Source organism: Apium graveolens, chromosome 2 (genome assembly GCF_009905375.1).
Source record: "Apium graveolens cultivar Ventura chromosome 2, ASM990537v1, whole genome shotgun sequence".
In the NCBI taxonomy this organism is placed as follows: Eukaryota; Viridiplantae; Streptophyta; class Magnoliopsida; order Apiales; family Apiaceae; genus Apium; species Apium graveolens.
Window position 1 is genome coordinate 200,995,614 of NC_133648.1, and position 9,710 is coordinate 201,005,323.

Consider the following 9,710-nt stretch of genomic DNA (forward strand, 5'->3'; position numbering starts at 1 on the left):
TCAGCTTGAGAACACATGTCATGGGGTATGCTTCTTTGATTGGACCCTATTAATCAAATGGCTCTGCTTTATGTTTAGATAAATGTCAAAAAGAAGTTTTTGGTGTTTATGTCCAAAGTAGATGAAAAGGGCCAAAATTTGAACAGTAGCTAATGGTAAAGAATCTGACAAAATGCATAAGTGAATTTTTAGCTATAATTATTCTAGATTATCTGAACTTGTCTTGTCCTTTCTTTATATTCCTATTTAAAAGTGTTGTTTCTCGCCATACCAAACTACTAACCATCACTATATACCATTTTCTGCTCTTCGATATTTTTTTTTCATTCTTTTTTTTAAAAAAAAAATAGCTATTTACCTTGTACTATTACAATCTAACATTTTCATACATATTATACTAACATTTTGAGTGTGTGATATGGTTATTGCTCATCAGAATGGTTTAACATTGATTCTTACATGTGACACAATAGCAATGTTTTGCATTCTATTTTATTTGTATCTTAAAGCTTTGTATTCCGTTGAGATTGAATCCTGCCCAGAGGTACCAAGGTTAACTGATAACGGTTCATTGAAAGGTCTAGCTGTTCACAAGTTTTCAGCTTGTGACCAATAATAGCAATTTCATGCATCCAGTTGTGTTCATTTTGTTAATTTTGATAACATTGGTGGTATCGACTATCGAGTGAAAGGTATAAGATCCGAATGTTTTGCATCTAAAATTGCATTCTTCCTTGCGGAAATTATTAGATCAGTTAGTTGGAGAAATAAGTGATTATTGTGATTGAAATATCAACCAAAGTCTGGGAGCTATATTGCGGATTAGCTTATTCATGTTTGGCTGCTGGATTTTAGGGAATGCTAACTCATAAGCGCAATGTTAAGTAGAGTAGCAATTATAATCTGGTCTCTATTCTTGTAGTTTCTCCCTCATGCATTATGTAGTTCACCTTTTAATTGTGTTGGCAAGTTGTTAATAATTTTAAAATTGTAATATTAGGTATCTGCCTCCTGAATGCTTTGAGGTAAACAAGACTCCTTTCAGATCACCGAAGGTAATTTATCCCTTGGTTTCAATTCTGTAAACTGAGCTCTTCAATTTTCCATTTGGTTTACCTTAAAAAAAGTTAATTGTTACTTAAGTTATTTGGTGTCGAAGTGTATTTTTTACTTGAGAGTGATTATGTAATAGTGTAGAATTTAAAAGTTATGAACAATTAAAAAAATGACAGGAAAACTGCTAGAAGTTAGATGTGGATAGTATAACTTAAAAGTAAGTCACTAAAGTATTTCTTCCTACTACTTTTAAAATAAACTGCCACAGTTAAAATCACCAATCTTAACCCTCCCTGTTTCTCTTGCGTTTATATGTTTCTCTTGCGTTTATATGATTATTACATAGCAAGTTTTTCTATATACAATTTATTTTTTGCCTAACATATGAAAATTTTACACTTTAAATCCTGAATTTTTAGGAATGCTCTAAGATGTGTAATTTAAAAAATTACCCCCTTTGTTATTTATTCCCATGATCAGAATTTAATATATAAAATGGGTACTTAAAGTTCCAATATGACATTGTGCTAACCTTTAGCCAAATTTGCTTCTGTACTATTTTATTTAACTTTGATTACTAGTATGTTTTACCATTTTGCCATTAATGGTGTAAATCTGTTATATATTAAATTCTGGGAACTTTTGACAGAGTTTTGTTGATATTCAAATCATAATTGGAGATATAGGACTATAATGATTGATTGGACGTGATACAATACAGATGAGCGCTCCTCATATACTACTTTAACATGTGTAGTATTCTGTTGATCTGCCCTTCGGCTATACATTTTCAGTTTAATACACTTCCGTTATCATTTTAAGTTTATTCTAATCTTCCTAAATATGCTGAAGCATTTAAATTAACCAGTAAAAGTAAACAAAATTGCATATTTTATCTAGGGAATGTAAGTCGTGGAGATATATTGTGCAATTAGTTAGGACATACCAGCAGGTGAACCAGAGCTCGATTTGCAGTCATTGTTCTGGGTTGATGTACACAAAAATTAAGGTATGACCTCCTATTGGCAATCAAGTCTGCATGTCTCTTTGTTGCTTCTCGGTTACGTATCTTTTCTTATAGTGATCATGTATGCAGTTGCAGTCAATACAGAATTAGAGCTTCTTGCTCCTTCTAGACACTATTTATAATTGTTGTTTGCTATAAAGTAATATAATGCATTATTAACACTCTACTTCTTTTATTTAATATGTCTACCTAAATGGCCTTATTTAAAATTTCAAGTTCCTATTTTTAAATATAATATATTATTTTTTCCTTTCTTCTTTGTGAAAGCACATTAGGAAAAATTTTAATTTAACAGAGTACCAATCTTCAAATGTATAATATGTACTAAGGTTATCTGATTCGATCAGCACTTCCAAGACCAAGATTATAACCTTATTCTTTTTATTCACCATTATGTGATCCATAAATTATGCTTGGTGTAAGCAGAAATTACACCTCGTGACTGTGGTGAGCATGATAATGGGGAGAAATAAAATCAAAAACCAGCAGTCAATCGAACGATGTCAGCGTACAAAGTTATGAGGTCTACAGCCTTTGTGAAGAGGACAATCAACCACATATATTATTTCTATAAAATCAAGGATGAAGGAGCTTGTCAATATATGATGGACTGATTAATACTTTTAATGTTTCATTCTAGAGCAGGGAAATTGATATCTATAATCTTACTCTGGGAAACAAGTTTCTACCGCATCTCTATGACGTAAATATAGATTGATATTTTATTGCATAAACATTAAACAGTTTCCGTCTTATATTAACTTCCGAAAACTAGCTCTTTCTTAACCACTGTGTAAAGCACTAATTAAAACTTGTACCAAGAAAGAGATCAGTTTATGAAGCTTAGGTTTCGAGCAGTTTTGTCTGTGTTTATTATTAATAGGCTCATTTAAAGTAGAGATTCGACTGCCATACTGCCAGTGCAACAGGGCTACCTCATTTAAAGTACATCATAATTTTTTACAAGAAAACAACAATGGGGTAACTATTACAGGTTTTAGCTACCTCAGAGTTGAAGCATCTAGAGTAAGGCACATGTGATGAGTGTTGTGCTGTATTTATTTTACCATCTTTGTTGAGATGATGCTGGATTTCTTGTTATGACCTAAAAATAGTGCCAAACTTTTACTGCTTTACCTGAATCATTTTTACCTGCACTATTTCTCTGAACATGGAGATACTAATGTCCATCTGTTTTACGCATTGTTCAAAAATGTTTAACCATCAAGAAATTTGGTGAAGAAATTGAGGAGTTAAAAAAGGTAAATTTTCTGAAATTAAACCTGTTTTCTTGTTACTATCTTGGATGAGTTCCTTTAAATTGTTGTGGTGAAAAATTTCTTTAATTTTTTCCGGATAATAATGAACTTCAAAGAGTTTTATTTGTTTAATCCAACTTTTTTTCTGGTTTAAAGTCTGTGGAATGACATGATGAAAAGCTATAGACCTGAGGAACCCTCCAGTCATCTTGCGCGACCATTACTTTGGGCCGTTAGTCATGTCGTTATCATAATAGACACAACAATATACTTATTGATAGGGTATAAGAGACCCGGCTAGGATTCAACTTGGATCTAAATGATATCAGGCTCGATCGATGGACCGAGACCCCCCTCTCCCAGAACAATCAAATGGAGAGACCAGGCCCGGGCCCATCCCATGACCCGGATTCGGATCCAACACGGAGCCCAGACCTAATGCCTACCCGGATCCGGATCTGGACTCAGACCACCATAAGGGGGGTCCCAGTAAACACATTCACATCCCACAACCCGCCAAGGAAGGGTACGTGGGCACGTGACTATGACAGCTATCAACAACCAACATACCAGACAAGCACGGCGCGTGTCAGAAGGCCGTTAGGACACTCTGGAGGTGGTCCTCCCCTGGACACGTGTAAGCAATCCACCAAAGTCAGGCGCCCTCTGGTCTCAAGATCCAACGGCCCAGATTTGGAGGTAACTACCCCTAAACCCTACCTTGGGGCTATATATACCCCCAAGGCTGAAGAGTTTAGGGGTTGGAAAATATTGACTCTTGCACACTCACACACTCTCATATATTCATGAACACACAGCAGCCATCATATATACATATTCATAAACACATACACAGAGCAGCCTTTACATTACTTACATACACCTTCATCTTCTCCAAGGCCCTGTTCTTATTCTTACACCGGAGACGCCGTGGGAGCCAAACCCCCCTTCCGGTGTTGTTTTGCAGGCGCCCAACCAGCAGCTACACCTCATCCGCGCACAGAAGGTCCAGGGACGCCGTTGGACGGAGCCGCCCGCTCACCGGAGTTATCATTTGGCGCTAGAAGGAGGGGCGCTCCATCCTTGGGTCTCGGTGCCCCTGGATTCATCTTCATCAGCAAACTCTTGAGAGAGTTCACTTTTAAGCCTGTAAGAACATAAGCAACCAAACCCTTTCTTGAATATGAATGTTCATTTTAGCAACGTTTGCGTGAGCTCGTTACTTTAGGCCACGTTTGTGTGAGCCCACTCTTGTTTGTTAAGTTTTGGTTGTTTAGGATTTGATAATCTTGATAGTCTTGAAGCCTGGGGTTTGATAGTCTTGGCAATTTTAAAACCCAGAACTGTTTTAGCTTGCATATTTTCTTTTGTGTTCAAGAGCCTGTTGTTCTTGTTTCGTATTATTGTTAGCAAAACCCAGAAAGTTTGCTTGCTGTTATTCTGGAAATTTTTTGTAATCTTCAAAAAGCAACCTCAAATCCACATTTGTAGCCTCAAATCTTGGTCAGTTGTTTGTACAATTGTGGTAATGGCAAGAGCAGGAAAAAGTACCGCTGGTAGGCCCTCCGCTAGTACCCATATTCAGGATCAAGACCCCTCTCAAGTTCAAGAACCTGGAGGAGACAGGGAGACCTTCCAGGAGCAACCACTGACGCAGCATACCCCGGTCAGGGATGCTAGAAATGTCATAGAGCTCAATCAGTACAAGTACACCAATGTTCCAGTTGCAGAGGAGCATATGGCTAACTTAACAAGCCATGAACTTGCTGAAGCAATCAGGCTCTACAGAGATGAACAAGCCCGGGCTCAGATGAAATTTGAACAAGATGATGAGCAAGAATAGTCCGGGGACTCTCAGCAATCCAGGAGATCTGTCTTCGACCGAATTGGGGCTAAGGCAAAAAAGAATCAAAAAGAGCCTAGTAAGAAGGAGACAGAAGCAACTAGAAAGAAAAAGTTAGAAGAAATCAGAGAAAAGATAAGAAAGGAAGAAGAGGAAAAGCTGGAGCAAAAAAATCAGAAAAGAATGTAGCTGGAGGAGGAGAGGCTCCTAGCTAAAACAAGAGGCAAAAGAACTCGGAGGGACCCTACCCCCGAACTCATTTCTGATGACGAAGAGGAGGGCCAGAAGGATCTTAAAGACATGATTTATGAGCTCCAGAGAAATATGGAGAGAGATTCCGGGTTGGAAGTTGGCGAGACCCTCACGCCCTTCAGCCACTCCCTAGAAGCCATCCCTCGACAGAAAAATCTCAAACACTACAACTTCGACTCTTTCGATTGACTGGGGGACCCGGAAGAGCACCTCAACTACTTCGAACAAATAGCTCAGATATACTATTACAATGACTTGACGAAATCCAGATTCTTCGCCTCGACCATCAAATGGGGGGCTCAAAGATGGTTCAGCAGAATCCCATCAAGAAGCATCCACTCCTGGAAAGAATTCAGAGGAGCCTTCCTTAGAAGATTCAGAGCCAATAAAACACATAAAATGCACATTTGCCGCCTGGAGACAATCCGCCAGTACGATAACGAAGCACTCTCATCCTATATGCGGAGGTTCCAGGAAGCCATCAACAAAGTTTCGAATCTCGATGAAAGGGAGGCTCTAAGCATATTTCGAAGAAACCTGGATCCAGAACACAATGAGAGGTATATTGTGGAGTTGATAAACAAAGAGCCCCAAAGCCTGGCCGCGGCTTATTCTATGGCAGCCCGGTTCATAAAAGAAACAGATGTTCTCCAGGCGATGAGAATGACTCGGAATGGAGGAAACAGGAACAAATCTTCTGATAACCGACCGAAAGGGGGTAACCATCAGGAGAAAAAGATGTGAGAAGGATGCTGATTGATGTGAGAAGGATGCTGATTGATATCTTTGATGGTAACACTTGATATCTTTGACAACGATGTGAGAAGGATGCTGATTGATAACGGATCTTCAGTGAACATACTCTTCAAGCATACTGTAGACAGGATGAGGCTTGGGAGCGTACGCTCCAATGAATGCCAAGAGGACCCTCTGTATGGGTTCGGGAACAACTTGGTCCCGATCCAGGGTACCTTATACTTACCAGTCATATTTGGATCGGGCCCAAACCAAGTTACCCATGTGATAAAGTTCTACGTGATCAATACTCCTTCATCCTACAACGGCATAATCGGGCGCTCAGCCCTGATCAGGATCCAAGCAATCACATCCATATCACACTTGAAAATCAAATTTCCAACTCCAACCGGGATAGGAGAAATCAAGGGAGACTATGAGGTAGCTGAAAGATGTTATAGCCAGGCTCTGGTAATGGCTGAAACTCATCAAGACAACAAGAGAAAGGCTGTGGTGCTCCGGAAACAGCAAATTATTAAGAAACATCGCACACACACAAGGGATGATGCGAGAAAAGAAGTTCTGATCATAGAGTCCCTCTCAGACCCAAAAGCAACCAAACAAAGCTCAGAAGAGCAAAAAAGCAACCAAGTCACAGAAGAGATTGAATTGGGCCTAGGCCTTGGCCAAACAAACCCTACTGTGCAAGCAGCCAACACAGAAATTATCGAGGAAAGAAACAATAAAGAGATGACAGCCCAGGCTCAGATTTATATGAAGAAGAATACAGAGGCTCGGATCCAGCAGATGGTATCAAACATGAATCAATCAAAGATACAGGCAGTTGTTGAAACGAAAACAATTTTGATCAATACAAGCGATCCTTCCAAAAAGATAAAGATAGGATCTGGGCTCGAGGCTAATTTCAGAAATGACCTGGTATCACTACTCCAAGGGTACTCTGACATATTCGCTGGGACCCCAAAAGACATGCCCGGGTTGGATGAATCCATAGCGATGCATAGCTTGGACGTCAACCCAGAGAGGAAGCCAGTCAAGCAAAAGAGAAGAAATTTTGCCCCAGAAAGGCAGAAAGCAATCGATGAAGAAATTGAGAAACTACTGAAAGCCGGAATAATATGCGAAGTCAAGTACCCGGAATGGCTGGCAAATGTAGTGATGGTGAAAAAAGCAAACGGAAAATGGAGAATGTGTATCGATTACACAGACCTGAACAGTGCATGCCCCAAAGACCCCTACCCCTTGCCAAATATTGATCAATTGATCGACGCAACTTCTGGGCACGTGATGCTAAGTTTCATGGACGCCTACTCGGGGTACAACCAGATCAAGATGAATCCCAGAGATACCCTAAAGAAAGCCTTCATAACCCACAGGGTGGTCTACGCCTATGTGATGCTGCCTTTCGGATTGACTAATGCGGGAACAACATATCAAAGGGCAATGAATAAAATCTTTAAGGACCAGATTGGAAGGAACCTGGAATCATATGTCGACGACATGATTGCGAAGTCTACAAGCATCCCCGGGCACATAGGAGACCTGAGAGAATGCTTCGACAACTTGAGAAAATACTCACTCAGGCTCAATCCAGAAAAATGCACATTCGGAGTAGGGGCAGGAAAATTTCTCGGATTCATGATAAGCAACCGAGAAATTGAAGCCAACCCAGAAAAGATAAAGGCAATCCAAGAGATGAAGGCTCCCAGAACACAAAAAGATGTGCAGAAGCTAGCAGGATCACTAGCTGCACTCAGAAGATTCATCTCCAAGCTAGCTGAAAGATGCCTACCCTTCTTTGACCTGTTAAAAGGAGCAACCAACAAGAGAGAAGTTAATTGGAGCCCAGAGTGCCAGAGCGCATTCGAAGAAATCAAAAGGTACCTTACTCAACCCCTTGTGTTAACCAAAGCTCAACCCGGGGAGCCCCTATCCTTTTACCTGTCAGCAGGGGCCCTGGCAGTTGGGGCAGCCTTGATCAGGAAAGAGAATGGAAAACAACAACCAGTATATTATGTGAGCCAAGTGCTAAAAGATGCAGAGACCCGATACCCAAGGCTAGAAAAGTTTGCTTTTGCCTTGGTCACAGCATCCAGGAAGCTCAGACACTACTTCCAGGGAAGGGAGATACGAGTTGTAACCAATCAACCCTTAAGGAAGATAATACACAAGCCAAATGTCTCAGGGAGGTTGGTAAATTGGGCAGTTGAGCTAAGTCAGTTCAATCTGAGTTTCATTCCTAGAACGACAATCAAAGCTCAGGCTCTAGCTGATTTTATCATAGAATGCAATTTCCCAGAAGAAGAGCCCGAGCCCATGAGCATTGACCCTGAGATGAACACAGATCAAGAAACAGAATCCTGGGCTCTCAAAGTTGATGGTTCTTCAACCAATGAAAGATCAGGAGCCGACCTCATACTAAAGAGCCCAGAAGGATTCACAATCCAAACAGCAATATCCTTCGGCTTCTCAGCAACAAACAACCAGGCAGAGTACGAGGCCTTGATTGCAGGGTTGAAGTTAGCAAGAACACTCAGGATAAAGGATCTTAAAATCTACAGCGACTCCCAGATCGTGGTAAAGCAAACAAACGGCGAGTACATAGCCAAGGATCCAGTTCTAGCCAAGTACCAGGCTCTGGTCCAAAGCTACCTCGCCCTGATACCAAAAATACAAGTCATCCAAATCTGTAGAGAGGAAAATTCAGAAGCTGATACACTATCTAAACTTGTTCAAAATTCATCAGATTTGGATTGTTCCGTCTACTTCGAAGAATTGCAGAAACCAAGCACAGAGTCTGAAGAAGTCATGGAAATAGACAACAGTCCGAATTGGATGACTCCATTCATTGACTACCTGAAGAAGGGAGAGCTCCCGGAGGATAAAGGGAAGGTTCAAAGGTTAAAGGCAAAAGCTTCAAAATTCTTCATCGAAGAGGGTATACTCTATCGCCGGACCTTCTCCTCCCCAATCCTGAAGTGCATAGGCCCAGGAGAGGCACAGTACCGCCTTATGGAAGTTCATAAAGGAATCTGCGGGGACCACATGTCCGCGAAGGGTCTAGCTCACAAAATCATAAGACAAGGGTACTACGGGCCTACTATCCACCAGGATTCAGTAGACTTTGTGAAAAAGTGTAAGGAATGCCAGTTATTCAGCAATGTGACCCGGATGAGCCCCGTCCTACCCTCCTCTGTCTTATCACCAATCCCATTTGCCGTATGGGGCATCAATATCATGGGACCCTTTCCCAGGGCCAGAGGTGACCTCAGATATTTACTGGTCTCAATTGATTATATGACAAAATGGGTAGAGGCAAAGACAATGAGAACAATAAACCAACAAGACTGCATCAAGTTCATGGACAACATATTGATGAGGTTCGGGATCCCGAGAGTACTGGTCTCAGATAATGGTCCGCAGTTCGTTGGTTCAGAATTCGAATCCTACCTTCAAGAAAGGGGTATCCGGCACAAGAAGTCATCTGTAGCCTACCCTCAAGGAAATGGCCAAGTTG

The 9,710-nt window shown here is 40.7% G+C and overlaps 1 long non-coding RNA gene across 2 annotated transcripts; it reads left to right on the forward strand.

The window, feature by feature from the left end:
* The first annotated feature begins 301 nt into the window (after positions 1–301).
* Positions 302–2,847, forward strand: LOC141706143 (uncharacterized). 2 transcript variants are annotated; one of them, XR_012568671.1, is made up of 4 exons: positions 302–692; positions 1,001–1,055; positions 1,957–2,065; positions 2,510–2,847. It is a non-coding gene; the product is annotated as an uncharacterized LOC141706143 (long non-coding RNA). The 2 variants fall into 2 exon arrangements; XR_012568670.1 differs by having other exon boundaries at positions 302–1,055.
* The last annotated feature ends 6,863 nt before the right edge of the window (positions 2,848–9,710 follow it).